This window comes from Vigna radiata, chromosome 7 (assembly GCF_000741045.1).
Source record: "Vigna radiata var. radiata cultivar VC1973A chromosome 7, Vradiata_ver6, whole genome shotgun sequence".
Taxonomy (NCBI): Eukaryota; Viridiplantae; Streptophyta; class Magnoliopsida; order Fabales; family Fabaceae; genus Vigna; species Vigna radiata.
The window spans coordinates 12,292,954-12,308,496 of record NC_028357.1 but is presented as its reverse complement, the minus strand read 5'-3'; the positions used below and the strand labels follow the sequence as shown (position 1 = coordinate 12,308,496).

At 34.8% G+C, this 15,543-nt stretch overlaps 2 long non-coding RNA genes across 3 annotated transcripts; one reads left to right on the top strand and one right to left on the bottom strand.

The window, feature by feature from the left end:
* Positions 1 to 367: 367 nt before the first annotated feature.
* On the bottom strand, positions 368 to 2,599 carry LOC111242024. The gene is made up of 3 exons (XR_002668491.1): positions 2,452 to 2,599; positions 2,231 to 2,303; positions 368 to 453 (listed from the first exon to the last, which is right to left on the bottom strand). It is a non-coding gene; the product is annotated as an uncharacterized LOC111242024 (long non-coding RNA).
* Positions 2,600 to 3,818: 1,219 nt separating this feature from the next.
* Positions 3,819 to 13,040, top strand: LOC111242023. 2 transcript variants are annotated; one of them, XR_002668490.1, is made up of 3 exons: positions 3,819 to 4,205; positions 8,851 to 8,963; positions 12,547 to 13,040. It is a non-coding gene; the product is annotated as an uncharacterized LOC111242023 (long non-coding RNA). The 2 variants fall into 2 exon arrangements; XR_002668489.1 differs by having other exon boundaries at positions 8,830 to 8,963; positions 12,547 to 13,039.
* Positions 13,041 to 15,543: the final 2,503 nt, after the last annotated feature.

The window sequence follows — 15,543 nt, the reverse complement described above, 5'->3', positions numbered from 1 at the left end:
TATCTTCCTGTTGTAGCAGTTAGCATAAAGAGATTACATTGGTTTTTTAATGAGTAATCATTTTAAACGGAAAGAAAAATTATGGGTGTTTTTTTCTATTATTATCAATGGGGATCGGGTTTATGATGAGAAAATAAATATATTTTCTTTTACTGTTACAACTACCATAAAAATTAACAAAATATGTAGAGATTGTGTATCATATAATAAAGTTCTACATCGTTACTGACGTTCCAAAATATACTGATAACCATAGTAGTCACAAATAATAAAATAGAGCAGTTAAAGACTAATATAAAGTATCAATTTTACAATCATCCAAAATGACCATAAAATTTAAAACTTTATATACAAGGCGGTTAGATCAAAGTTATGTATAGTCTTATTCTATCACTAGCTACTTTGCAACATCAGCACCGTCCAACGCCTGCTCCAGGGAAACCTCATCTCCCTCTGCTCACATCCATTGAATGATCATTGCAAAAAGAAGAAAACAACACATACAAACACAAACACAAGCAAAAAAGGATAAGCTAGATATTAAAAAAAAAACATTCATATTATCAAATGACATATAAATATACATATGAGCATTCATATCAAACAACCAATACAATCATCCTAACATGTTATAACCTACACTTGACTTGTCTGGACTTAGAATGAATACTGAGATATGGCGGGTTGTGCATTGTGGTGACCTCTACTGCTTTGCAAAACCATTGCCAATGGGTTTCACCCTACCACACACAAGGTTAGTCCATTACTGCGCAATAGGCCTCCAAGTAGCACCTACACTAGGACCTCCTACTACTTTCACCACATGAGAATGAAAGATCATTAGAGTGTTAGGATAACCCCCAAGACTGAGCTCCCTGTATTCATTCTAAACAATACAAGCATCTCACAAAGAGATCCTACTTTGATACTCATTTACGCCATATTGAATCATACCTCTCTTCACTTTGAATCACCACTCATATCTCTGATATTCATATGATTTCATACATTTTATATATAACATTCAATGAATTAAGCATCTTTCAAACCACTCAAGTATAGAGAAAGAAAAGAGTAAACTAAACCTGGACTAGTCGCTCAACGCACACATTCGTTGAGCGAATCCAGAGGGTTTTCGCATAGTGACTCTAACTCGTTATGTGAATCCTCAAACAAAGACTAACCCTTAACCATTCACACAACGACTAAACTTGTAGTGCGAATAAACTCACAAAGGTTTCAGACCTCTCTCCCTCGCATAACGCCCCAAATCACTATGCGAGAGCCCCTAAGCAGTGGCTCTGACTCCCCAAACACTTGCAAAGCGCACCATTCACTATTCGAATTAAACTAGCATTTATCCCAGACCATCACCAATCGCACAACGCCTAAATTCACCATGCGAATCACCAGACAGAGAGCAACCTTCTCCAACCATTTGAATAGCGCACCAACTCGCCGTGCAAATGCCCAGGCAGAGAGCAACTCTCTATAGTCGTTCGCACAACACACTAGTTCATTGTGCGAATGTTCTGGCAGAGAGCATCTCGCCAGGGTGACTCGTTGTGCGAATCCATTCGCTCAGCGAGTCTGCATAATCTGAAGAACAAAATTCTGCATAATTATGCAACTCAACCACCAATTACCAATTATAACTATTTTTCCCAACTTCTAACACTCCTATATTGTATTATATACCTAACTAGACTTGTCTAAGTGATTTCAAACCTTCCTAACATCAATATAAAGGATTTATGAATCAATTTCTATTTCAAAACTCCAAATTTCTCAACCTAGAGACCCAAATCTAATTCTACCACTTTTGGCATTAACTCGAACCACTTATGGACTCAAATAAGTCCCAAATGACTTGTCAAAGCTATCCAAACAGACCAATACAAACCTTAACCCCTGATTCTCCTTTTGACTACCTCACTTCCTCTAAGTTAACTTAAAACAAGCCTAAATCATTCTAAACCACAGCAAATGACTATACTCACAACCAATTCATGTTATAACATATTTCCAACCTTTACAACAGCTCATCACATAATAACATCACTCAATCAAGCTGAATTCCACAGTTCAACAATTTGCACATAACTAGATTCAAAATACAACTCAACTATATTTTAAAACAGAAATTTAGTCTACATTATTCATAATACAGCAATCATCATATACATACAACTAAATTCTAACAAAATCAAAGTACTCTACCTTCCCTTACCTCAAAGGTAAACTGCCCAGCTCACAAAATTACTCCAACCATGCCTTGCACCGCAAGAAAACTCTAGAAACACCTATAGATCACCAATTGGTGATAGAAAACAACTCTTAAAACCTAGATTGAGCTATAAATTAAAGAGGAAAGCAACCAAACACATGCAAACAACCATCGTTGCATGATCACAGTTAGAAATGTACGCAGAAAAAGGAAAAATGACTTACCGACTCAAATCAAGGAATTTATTGGTCTGGATTCTTGTCCTTGACGTCAAAATCGTCTAGGCAGCTCCTAATCATCAAACCGACAGCTCAACTGAGAGAAGATCTAGAGAGAAGGCAAAGAAACGGTAGGGAATAATGTTTTAGAGAGATGTGTTCTTAAAGTAATGAGACGCGTTTATAAATATTTTATTTATATTATAAGATTATTTTAAAATAAAATAATCGGTCTCATTATTTTAATACACCTATTTGCTCTAATACTCTATTTTCTAGATCTTACATCATTAGTTCTTTGAGAGTACAATTATTTTATTAAAATATATTTATAAACAAATTTATAGTTAGTTTTTATATACAATAGGTTTTGGCCATCGTAATAAAACTTGGAAGAATTTTGTAGCAAATATATACACACATACAAGAAATTACAAAAAGATATATTTGCTTTTAAAAAAAATCTATCAGTTAAAAAGTAACTAAAAATTGTATATATTTTTTGCAAAATCAGTTATAAATAAAATTATGGTTTATTTCAAAATTATAAAGTATGAAAAAAAAAACAGAACCATCTTTTTATTAAGAATACTAACTTATGATTTTATTCTCTATTTTTATTTTAGTTCTAAGATAAGCATTAAGTCTTCTTAAGTCAATAGGAAAAATGTATTTAAAAGTACATTTATATCTTGAGATGTTATTGATGTCATTATAAATAAAAGGTTAAAAGGAAAATATTTGGATGTTACTTTCTCTACCACCACATAGTGCTTCCTGTACTTCTCCATTTCTCTTTTACCCTTTTATAATATTTGTTTTACCTTTTTATAATATTTATTTTTTTATTAAAAACTTTATTTTTCACTAAGGGTGTCAGTATCCGTTTTATTCTTAAACGGATATCTACATCTGTCGACTAATATTTACTTTATGTTAATATCCATGTACGAAATACTTGTTTAAGAACGAATGTTAGTATCCGTTTTATTCTTAAACGGATATCTGACGAATATTTACCTCTGTTGAAGGATAAGAGATCTGTTTATGTTAATATCCGTGTACGAAATATCTGTTTAAGAATAAAATTGATTGACCTAGAGCATGGGATGGCAGAAACTTCTTCGGAAACACTCTCGTTTTCGTTCACAAGACAAGACATTATTTTCTTCCTTCCTTCAACTTCCACCGCGACACTAACACAACAGTCATCCTCCTCCTTCAGTGACCAGTCACCGCCAGACAACAATGGAAAGGGACTCATCTTCTAACGAAGTAGACAAGTTCATCCATCGGAAGGATAGGAATGTGCCTACGATTCCCTCTTCCTTCCACTTCCAACCCCTCACTTCGCGAATCACTTCAAACTTCAACTTCCCTTTTCAGAAGAGATACCTCTTCGCCATTCTCCCTCTCTTCGCAATCCTCCCCTACTACGTCATCTTTGTTTCCCACTCGCTCTTCTCCCTCTCCTTCGTCAACCTCAATCTCCGCCACCATCAACCCGAGGAATCTTAATTGCACGCCCTTTACTATTAGAAAATAGGGCAGAAGCGTAAAATCACTCACAAAATATATATGTTGATGTTTTAATATTGTTGTGACACGTGACTTGGTGAGAGAAAGGTAAAAGTACAAGTTCTGGAGAGAAGATAGAGCTTCGATGCTCTGCTAGGGTTTCAGCCTCATCGCTTCCACCGCACACCGCCAAACGCATACACTAGAAACAATGGAGATAAGGATCAGAGAAGACACACAAGGTACAAATTGCTTCTGTATTTTCATTACATGTAAAATGAACATGTTTACAGTATTTATAAACTAAAAGATATACTAAAACTGTGCATTTTTTTTACATCTAACACTCCTCCTAAACAAAAACACTACATGAACATGATTTTCATAAAAAAAAAAAAACTCTTTTTCGCCGATCTAATCGGTGAAACCACCATCTCTTTCGATTTTGAGCACTTTTCACCGATTAAAATCGGTAAAAATGGCACCTTTCGAGCATACACGAGTTTTTCACTGATTAGAATTGGTAAAAACCTCCTTCTAGGGCTGATCTCCTCCACCCCGGCGAAAACCCTAGGTTTTCGTCCTTCTTCTGGTGCGATCTCCAACAGTTTCAGCTCGCACCATCCCGATCTACTTTCTGAGAGTCAGAAAGTGTTCGCCTTTGAGAGCCTTGGTGAGTATATCTGCTAGCTGGTCCTTGGATCTGCAGTGTACCACCTCCAATCTTCCATTGCTGACCTGTTCCTTGATATAGTGGAACCTAGTCTCAATGTGCTTGCTCCTACCGTGGGATGCAGGATGCTTAGTCAAATCTATGGCAGACTTGTTATCAATAAGTAGCCTTATCTTTCCAGCCAACTCCACCTTCAACCCTTCTAACAGAAATTTCAGCCAAACTGCTTGACATGTGGCTTCACAGGCAGTTATGTATTCTGCCTCACATGACGACAGAGCAACCACAGATTCTTTTCTAGAACTCCAAGAAATAGGAGATCCAACTAAGAAGAAAATATACCCAGTTGTGCTATTCCTGTCAGTTTTATCTCCACACCAGTCGGCATCCGAGTAAGAAGTGACTTGTATTTCTTCTCTACCCTTTCCTTTCTCCAGTAGAATGCCATAGGAGTGAGTACCCTGCAAGTATCTCAGTATCCGTTTCACATCATTCAGATGTGATGTCCTAGGGCACTCCATATATTTGTTGATCACTACAACACTGTAACTAAGGTCAGGTCTGGTATTGCAAAGATACCTCAAACTCCCCACCATTCTTCTGTAAGTTGTTGGATCAACAACTTCCTCCTCTAGTTCTCTCTTAAGCCTCAGCCCTATTTCTGCTGGGGTTGTAGCTGCATTACAATCTGCCATCTCAAATTTCTTTAACAGATTTAACACATACCTGGATTGATGCATCACTATTCCACAGTCAGTCTCAGTAAACTCTATCCCAAGGAAGTAGCCGAGCCTCCCAAGATCACTCATCTCAAACTCCATCAATATTTGTGTCTTGAAGTCTGAAATCAACTCTTTACAGCCCCCCGTGACTAATAAGTCGTCCACATACAAGCACACAATCAACTTCTCTGTCCTGCCATTGTGTTGGCAGCATTTCAAATTCAACCCATGTTCTGAGATACATTTCTCAAAACCCATACTTCCCATGAACCCATCAATTCTCTGGTTCCAGGCCCTTGGTGCCTGTTTAAGCCCATAGAGAGCTTTCCTCAGCCTATACACCTTGTCCAGATGCCCTTTAACTTCAAAACCTTATGGCTGCACAACATTCACCTCCTCCTCCAGTCTTCCACTCTTCCATTTAGGAAGGCTGATTTCACTTCAAGCTGGTGTAAAGACCAGTAAAATTTAGTGGCTAGAGATACCACTAATCTGATAGTTTCAACTCTAGCTATAGGGGCAAACACCTCTCCATAATCAACTCTAGCCTTCTGTAGAAATCCCTTAGCAACCAGTCGTGCCTTGTACCTCACAACAAAACCTTGTGGGTTTATTTTAGACTTGTAAACCCACTTTAATGCTATGGGTTTCTTTCCAGAAGGTAACTCCATCAGCTCCCAAGTCTGATTCTTCTCTACAGAGTCAATCTCCTCTTGCATGGCCTTATGCCATCTCTTATCATTAATAGCTTCTTCAAACTCCACTGGTTCAGCCTCTGCAATTAGAGCATAATGCACAAACTATCCCTCTACTGTTAGAGTAGCCTCATAAGACAAATAATAGTCCCTCAAATGTGCTGGTAACTGTGTGGCTCTAGATGATCTTTTGCTTCTTTCATCTGCACCACCTTTCTCTGTTTCAACTACAGCAGTTGCATCTTCCAGATTGATGGTTGATGTTTCCTGCTCAGTTGATTTCCACTACTAGGCTTCAGTCTCATCTACAATCACATCCCTGCTGATACAAGTTGTTCCTGATGTAGGATTATACAACTTGTAACCTTCAGTCAAATTGTAGCCTACAAAAATCAAAGGCTCTGCCTTATCATCCAATTTCCTCCTCAGTTGGTCTGGTATATGCTTGTAGCATACAGAACCAAAGATTTTCAGATGTTTAACATTTGGTTTCACACCTGTCCAAGCTTCCTCTGGTGTCAAACCTTCCAGTCTCTTTGTTGGAGACAAATTCAGAATGTAAGTGGTTGCCACTACAACCTCTCCCTATAGAAAATTGGGCAACCCCTTGCTCTTTAGCATACACCTCACTATATTCAGTAGAGTCCTATTCTTCCTCTCTACTGCACCATTGTGTTGTGGTGTATAAGGAGGGGTAACCTCATGCACAATCCCATGATTCTCACAAAAATTATTGAATTCAGTGGAGGTATACTCACCTCCTCCATCTGTCCTCAACACTTTAATTTTCTGTCCACTCTGTCTCTCAACCAAGCTTTTAAACTTCTGAAATACCTGCAGTACTTCTCTCTTTCTTCTAATCAAATAAACCCAAAACTTCCTAGTGCAGTCATTAATAAACAACAGAAAATATTTGTTGCCTCCTAGTGTCTCAACCTGCACAGGCCCACAAACATCAGAGTAGACAACTCCTAGTTTTTCTGCAGATCTTTGGGTAGTTTTTTCTTAAAACTGCCCCTTGTTTGCTTGGACTGTACACACTCCTTGCAAACTGTGTCTGGAATTTCAACATTAGGCAACTCATTTACCATCTTCTTCTATCCTAACAGAGACGGATCCTTGAAGTTTAAGTGCCCAAACCGTAAGTGCCACATCCATTCCTCCTTGTTTTCTTATGCAGTGAAACACTGGTGTTTTACTGCACTCATCACTACTCTGAAAGTTTGATTTTGTGACAACTGAGCCTGCATAACCATCCTCCTCTATTGATTGAAAATGTTGAGAGTGTTATTCTCCATTTTCAACACATATCCCTTTTGTAGTAGTTGCCCCAAGCTTAGTAGATTTGATTTTAAACCTGGTATGTACAATACCTCTTCAATTGTCACTTCTTTTCCCCCTGCATCCCTTAGAACAACTCTGCCTCTACCCTCTGCAACCGGATTCCTATCATCAGCAAACCGAATCTTTCATTGTGCAGCACCTTGAATTCCCACAAACCAGTCTTTTCTCCCTGTTATGTGGGTAGAGAACCCAGAATCTAGGTACCACACATCATTTTCTGATGAACCTTCTTCAGTTTTAGCCATCAACATCACTAGTTCTGAATCTGATTCCTCCTCTTGGGCCAGATTAGCCCTCTTCTTTGGTTTGTTCTTGGCACCTTCACATTTCCAGCATTCCTTGGCATAATGCCCAAGTTTTTGACAATTATAGCACTTAACCTTCTTTTTGTCGAACTTCCATTCACCATCTTTCTGATTTTTCAATTTGCCTGATTCACTAGACTCTTCGCCTTGCTAGTCTTGTCAATATTTGCCCTTCTTGCCACTTTTTCCTCCTTTCTTGAACCCTTTCTTTCCTTTAAAATGTGATATGGCCTGTAGGGCCTGCTCTTGATACTGCTTGCGTTCATTGAGACGTAATTCATGGGCTTCTAATGAATGTAGCAGTCTCAATATCAATATCGTCCTTCCTTCAAGTTTCTTTAATTGCAGCTACAACATAGTCAAACCTGGGGGTTAGGTCCTCAGAATTTTATCTACAACATATTCATCACTCATCTTATCACCACCTGTCCTCATTTTGTTTACTAATTCTTGCATTTTATCAAAATACTCAGCCACGGTTTCACTCTCCTCCATGATCAGAGTTTCGAATTGTCTTCTCAGTGCCTACAACTTCACCTTTGTGTTTCTGTCTCCATCACCATAGGTCTTCACTAGGATGCCCCAAATCTCATTTGCAGTACCAGCATTTGAGATTTTGTTGAAAATCTTCTGGCTGACACACTGATACATCAAGAATCTAGCCTTATTATCAAGTTTCACCATTATCTTGTGTTCTTTCTTCTCTTCTTGAGTCATCTTTTCACTCAGCACAGGCAGACCTTCTTCAATAACCTCCAAGACATCCTGAAAATCGAACATAGCCTGCATCTTGATGCGCCAATCCTCAAATTGCTTGCCATCAAACATGGGTAATGGTCCCTATATGCCTCCAAAGCTTTCCATCACAGTCTTGCAAACGTTCTTGCAAGTTCTTTGATTTTTCTTCAGCCAAAGTCACCTTCTTTTTCTTCTCTGGATACACACACTACCAGATAAAGATCACACACACCTTCAGTCACCTATCACGCACCCATTTCACACACTAGGATTCACAACCTTGCTCTTGATACCATATTAGAAGATACGAGCAGAAGCGTAAAATCACACACAAAATATATCTGCTGATGTTTTAATATTGTTGTGCCACGTGACTTGGTGAGAGAAAGGTAAAAGTACAAGTTCTGCAGAGAGGACAGAGCTTTGATGCTCTGCTAGGGTTTCAGCCTCACCGCTTCCACCGCACACCACCAAACGCATACACCAGAAACAATGGAGATAAGGATCAGAGAAGACACACAAGGTACAAATTGCTTCTGTATTTTCATTACATGTAAAATGAACATTTTTATAGTATTTATAAACTGAAAGATATATTGAAACTGTGCATTTTTGTTTACATCTAACATTTACCTCTTGCACCAACAACAATTAGGGCTTCTCCATGCTCTCAATTCCACTTCCCAAACTCCCACTCTTAAATCCCTTCTATCCAACCAGATTTTCCTCAATTCACATATTCAGTAGCTTCTTCTCAGTCCCTACACCCCTGCCACCTCTCTCTATTTTCGAAACGCCTCGTGTGGAATAATGGATCAGAACCTGTGAGAAAGGAGGACCATCGACTGGAGGCCCAAGGCTAATAAATTTCTGGTTGTAGTGTGCGTCATGTCTAACCATTTGATGTGCTTGCAAAAGCACATGTTCTTCGCGACTCTCCTTAACCGGGTCCTAGTTAGTCATCGCATCACAGCAGAGGTAGAGGTAGAGGTAAAGGTAGAGTTTGAACGAGAAGTCTCAGTGTAATGGAGATGAATAAGGAAAGACGGGTCTCAAATTTGGGGGTGGGAATGTGAGCGAGTAAAAGTAAAGTACGTAAATAACATTAAAAGTAAAAAATTAAAAAAAGTATAAAGGTTAAAAAAGGCAAAAGGAAATGTTATTTTTGTAATTAAAATAAAATTGACAAAAATTGAGAGGTAGAGGGAGCAGACTGGGAGGTGGAGAAAGCAATACCCAAAATATTTTATTGCAAGTTCAATTTCAGTAAAGATGAAGCCCAACAATGGGAATTAATGTCGAGACCCGTTAAGGTTATGGACTCGAGTTGGCGATTATGGGCTTGAAATGGTTAACCCAATTCTAAGCAAGGGGGTTTCTTTTTGCACCGGCATGCTTTAGTAATGCATAAAATAAATGTGAAATTACCTATTTCCCCTCATAAACATAATTTAGAACTTAATATAATATTAATTTTCAAATTATAAAATTTAAAATATAACTTTAATTTGCAAATTGTATAATATAAAATACAATTTAAACTTTCAGATTAAGTGACAGTGACATAGGACGTGGACATTGCTTGTCGGCAACAATGATGGCAACGGTGCTAGTGGGTTGGTGGTGTCAGTAGAAAAAACTAAGGATAATATCGACTTTTAAAATCTCCTATAGGGTGCAAGACAAACTTACGCGAGTGCATAAAGCAATCCTCTTGTAGCAATAGCAAATAGATAATGAATGTGCTTTTTATTCAGGGGTGATGAGACTAATTTATTTCTTTCTCTTTTCTTTTTTTTTTAATAAAACTAATTAATTTTATTCCTTTATTTGAGGAATTCAGAAAAGAAGTTGGTGGTTAAAACCATTAGTTTGAAAAATAGGCCATTTATTCCATAATATCAATTCAAATTTAAATGAGTAAAGTGTGGTTAAAACAGTAAATTTTCTACAATATTTAAAAAAGTAATAATATATATTGAGTAATATTAAAAACAACATGATATTCATATAATCGTATGCTTACAGTTTTAAATAGGTATATATTGACATAAATAAGTTATTAAGTTAAACTAATCCTTTAGACAGAAATAAAAACAACAGAAGTCATTAAGACCAGCTATATAATATTGTATTATTTTCATTTCTTTGAATCAACATGTTAAAAAAATCCTTACAGTTTGTTATTATATATTATATATGTGGTTTATTAGTTGTTTTAGTTTATTATATAGTTCTTAAATATAGATTTTTATGCATAGTTTATAATAGATGTTGCTAGTTTATGCAATTTTGTTTGATCAATTTTATCGGTTTAAAGAGTGGTTTGATTCTAGAACAATTGTCGAGCCTTATGGATCGAATGACAATTCTCGGTTTAATCTCTACAAATATAAATTACGTTAAAATAGATGAAGCAATTGTTAAATTTAAAATAGATCCCAATTACTTTTGATTACATTATTATTAAGCTAACAAAAAAAAATAGTTAAAAAGACTGAGAAAAAGGTTAATAACTTGACTTGATAGAAGTAAAAATGAGATTATAAAAAGCAATGCAATAATATATTTATGTGTTGATCTAAGTAGTGAGAAATTTTATTGGAAAAAAGGTCAATTATATGTTTGGTTTGAGGTTGCTTAAACAGTAGCTATGGTTACTTAAAAAAGTGTACTTTCAACCATAATTAATTTCTGCAAAAGGACTTTCACACTTCCTCATGTTTCCACAATAATACATGCCTGTCCATAACCCTCTGCAACTATACTTTTTTAATTTATCAAAAAATTACTAATTTAATAATTTATCCTCAATCACTTGTTTCATTCTGTTTGGAAATTTTGGTTTTTTATTTTTATTTTTTATTTTTTTTAATGGCTTCCCAATTTTAGCAGAATTAGAAGATGTGTGAGGAATTCGAACCGAGTTTGTATATGTAGGATTCTGCTCCTCTCAGGGGGCAAAGATTTTCTACTTAATAATTATTGTTCCATCCTTATGTGGTTTTCTCTTCTTAAATGTGTTGTTCTTTAATGTCTTGTATTACTCGCCAATAACGTGTGCTTTGATGCTAAGTATATGTCTTTCTAACCATTATTAATATCAATGGAATTACCAAAATACTTTATTTATATCTTAATTTCCTATAATTTATCTACAGTATTTATCGGAACAACGTTATGCTGTATTATTTCATTAATTGGCAAATTTTAATAACTGTAAATTAGTCATCTATTAGGCAAATTTTTTATCTATAGCTATAGTCAAAGTTTCCTTGTATAATGTTGAAGAGCAGTCAAATTTAACCCGTTCCTTCCATGAATTATTTGAGTCACAATGAACCTGTTTTATTATTTTCTTTCATCGTCAGGAAGATCCAACGGATGACGTTGACGATTCCGAATCACTGTTAGTATAACCTTGATCTCTTTTCTTTTCATACTTTTCAGAAAGCAAAACAGTCCATATTATTTATCTTTGAAAGAAGAAAATTGAAACACTCAATTCTTGAGAAAATATAGATAATAATGGTGAAAATTATGTCGAACCTCACCTTTTTATAGCCTAAAGGACCACTCCGACAAACAAATCTTGGTTGTTAAAACAAGAAAAATCTGACTAATTCACGCTTTGCAACCTTTCTTAATAAACCACGTGTACCACTATCACTGGTTAGACCTTCCCTAAACTGACACATCCAATGGGATAACTGTCCATGCCAATTAACGCTCACAACCAATCAGTCGCAAAATAACTCGACCATCTTGATAAGATGCAATATCTTTCCAACTACAAACCTTTTGACACATCAAGATATGTTGAGACTTGAGGGACATGTATACCGTATGACTATCCAGTCAGCTTACAACTAGACGGACCCACATATCAGGAACCCTATTGAACTGATTAGTTTGGTAACGTGAACTGAATGATCGACCTTAAACATGATTTAGTTCTAAGGATGTTTATATTAAACCAAAACACGATTATTACATGTTGGATCATAATTAGGTTGACGTTAATCTGAGATACATTCTGAAATCTATAAATATAAGTTTAAGGTATTGTGGTAAGTTGATTATATTTAATATGCATTTATTGCTAGATTACCGAATCTATACCAACTTTGGCATTAGAGTACCTTTCACACGTAACCTCCAAGTTTGACCGAATGGTGACAAGAGCGAAATGAAGGACGAGCGGTGACTAGTGCTACAAGTTGAACAAACGAAGTTAGAAGAATTGTTAACCTCAACCCCACAAATCGAAACAAGTTATTTTTTCTCCATTTATTTAATATTTTGTTTATCCTTTTGCTTGGCATTATATTAAGTCCCTTTGTTACAAAGTTCTTGAGCTTAGGTTCACACTAAATACTATAAATGACCACTGATTTTACAGTCACATTTTTTTTTGGCTTGCTCCAAGCTTTGTTTGCTAGGAATCCATCAATTACCCAAGCTTGGTACTTTTTCTCTATTGTTATTATTTCCCTTTCTAGTTCTTTATATGATTTATTGGTCTCATATTTTTGTACCTTATTGATAACTTGTTTACTTTCATGCTTCATGACATGTATTTGGAGTTGCTATCTAGTAGTAAGACTCACTAGTGTAGAAAAGTCTTATTCCATGTTTTTATATTGGTTATAATTTACCAAATATAGAAAGTGGCGCGATGATAGTTTCATAAATATGATAAGTTTTTCTATACTGGTTAGACCAAAAACCTGTATAGAAAGTGATGTGATGACAAATATGTAATAATTCACACAACTTTTCTATACTGACTGGACCTAGAACCGGTATAAAAAGTGACGCAGTGGTAAAACTGTAATAAATCACACAACTTTTATATACTAATTGGACCTATAACTAGTATAGAAAGTGGTACGGTGGTAAAATTGCAATAAATTACATATCTTTATTATACCAGTTATTTCTATAATTGATACAGAAAGTGATTTTCTATATTGGTTGGTCGCTTTAATCGGTACAAAATGTTTTCTTCTTCTCAACTTTTGCACCTCACCTCATTTGCCTCTACAATGATTACTTTGATCTCTTCGTTCTCCCTTCTCCAATGAGTTCGCCTTCTCCCTTTGTCTCATTTCATTTTCTAGTGAGTTCGTCTTCTCCATTTCACATTCATTCTCCTCATTCTCATTATTGTTAAATTCCTTCTCATTCTCGCTATTGTTCGTGTTCATTGTTGCTGCAATCACGAGGGTGTTTAGACATTCACAAATATCCTTCTCTAAACATTGTTCACGAGAGTGTTTAAACATATTTTCGCATGATATGGTGTTGTCGTTGTCATCACATAGTATATTTGGTATTATAACCATTGTATAGTCTCGTCCTCTTAGTTAGCTTTGTTGTCCACTTCCTATCCATTTTAAAATTAATTTATAAAATAAAATTTACATATATCTATATATACTATTATTTAACTTTATTTTTAGTCTATATATACAATCTGCTTAGTTAGATTCATCTTATCAATTTAATTTAGTAACACAATAATTTTTCTCTTAGATGAAAATGTAATGAATGAATGTATGTATGTTAATATTCCTGGTGTCCAAACGTTTTGAACTAATCAAACAAGTTGAACTTTAAGCCAATATGTAGTGGATAAAATTTCACCGTAAATATATAAAACTTTTGCTACTTAATCTCAACCTTAAATTATTAATACTGTGACACTTTTGAAGGTTTACAAGAACATGCAGCTACTAGTTACAACTCCAACTAATTTTGATAGTTTATATCCGAAATTAAGACTTTTTTTTTATATATATATTTTAAGATCCTTGTTTGCTCAGTATTTTTGGGTTGTATTTAATTATAGATAATTTGTTTAGAAAATTGGTTGAATGGTTAAGAGAAAATAAGTGGTGATATTTTTTTTTTTTTGTGGAGATTTATATCTATCTTCTGTTGTATATTAATTAGAGAGAAACTTTTTACAACACAAAACCTACTGCACTCCTAAAATTGAGATTTTTTTTTTTGTATCCCTTATATCATTGTCTAACTTAACAATTTGAAATGACTAGTTAGAGAAAAATGAATTACTTTCTTAGAATGTGATGCAAGAATTGTGATCACACAAAGAAAAATATTTATTAGAAATATTGAAGAGTTTTATATACAGAATATTAAACTAGTGAACACAGCCTTTATTGTAAATGAAATGATGCTAGTTGTAAATAAAAAGCTTCTTCTTATAGAAGCTTAATTGGTAGTATGTTGTATCTTGCAACCACTAGTCAAGCTTATTATCATGTAGCAAAACGAGTATTAAAATACATAAAGTATTGTAATTCAAATAATTAAATTGTAGACATCACAACTTTTCAAGATAAGTTTAAGTTGTTGAAATTAAAACTTGAAGTATCCAAGAAAAATATCAAAGTGGAGTGTTAGAAATGTACACTTTTCTAAATACTTTAAGATCTTATTTTCTATTTAGCGTGTCTTTCAAATTGAATTTAATTATAATCTTATTTTTGTGTGAAAGCTATTTATATAATAACTATTTATGTAAAATTGAGTGATGATATTTATTTTGTGAAAATCTACATTTTTTATTTTGTATATTAATTAGACAGGAATCTTTTATAAGATAAAACCTACTACATTAAGAACATTTTAAATTTTTTATTTTTGTTCCTTAACATCCTCTTTTCTACTATATATTATATAGTATTATCTTCATTTAATTTAATAAATTTGTTAATTTTTGAGTTGAGATATGAAAATAAAAGTGATTAAAGAAGAAAGGTAACTTGGGCTTTGCTGCTAACTTTTTTTAAGGAGGAGCAGTGCAGTTGTTATTCTGACACACTCGAGCAGTGTAAAAGGTAGAAAAGGAACTGAATAAACTGAGTTTACAGGGTCATGTTCACTTTTTTGACCATCTGTTTAACAGTCTTTGTTTCTCGTTCTTTCTACTTATGGAATCCATTAATATTCTATCATCTTTTATCCATATAAACAATAGAAAAGTAGGTAGTTTTGGGTTAAGAAAATGGAAAAATCAACTAATTGCTTTTACAACACAAGTATGGGATATAAATGTAACAGCTTTATTCACT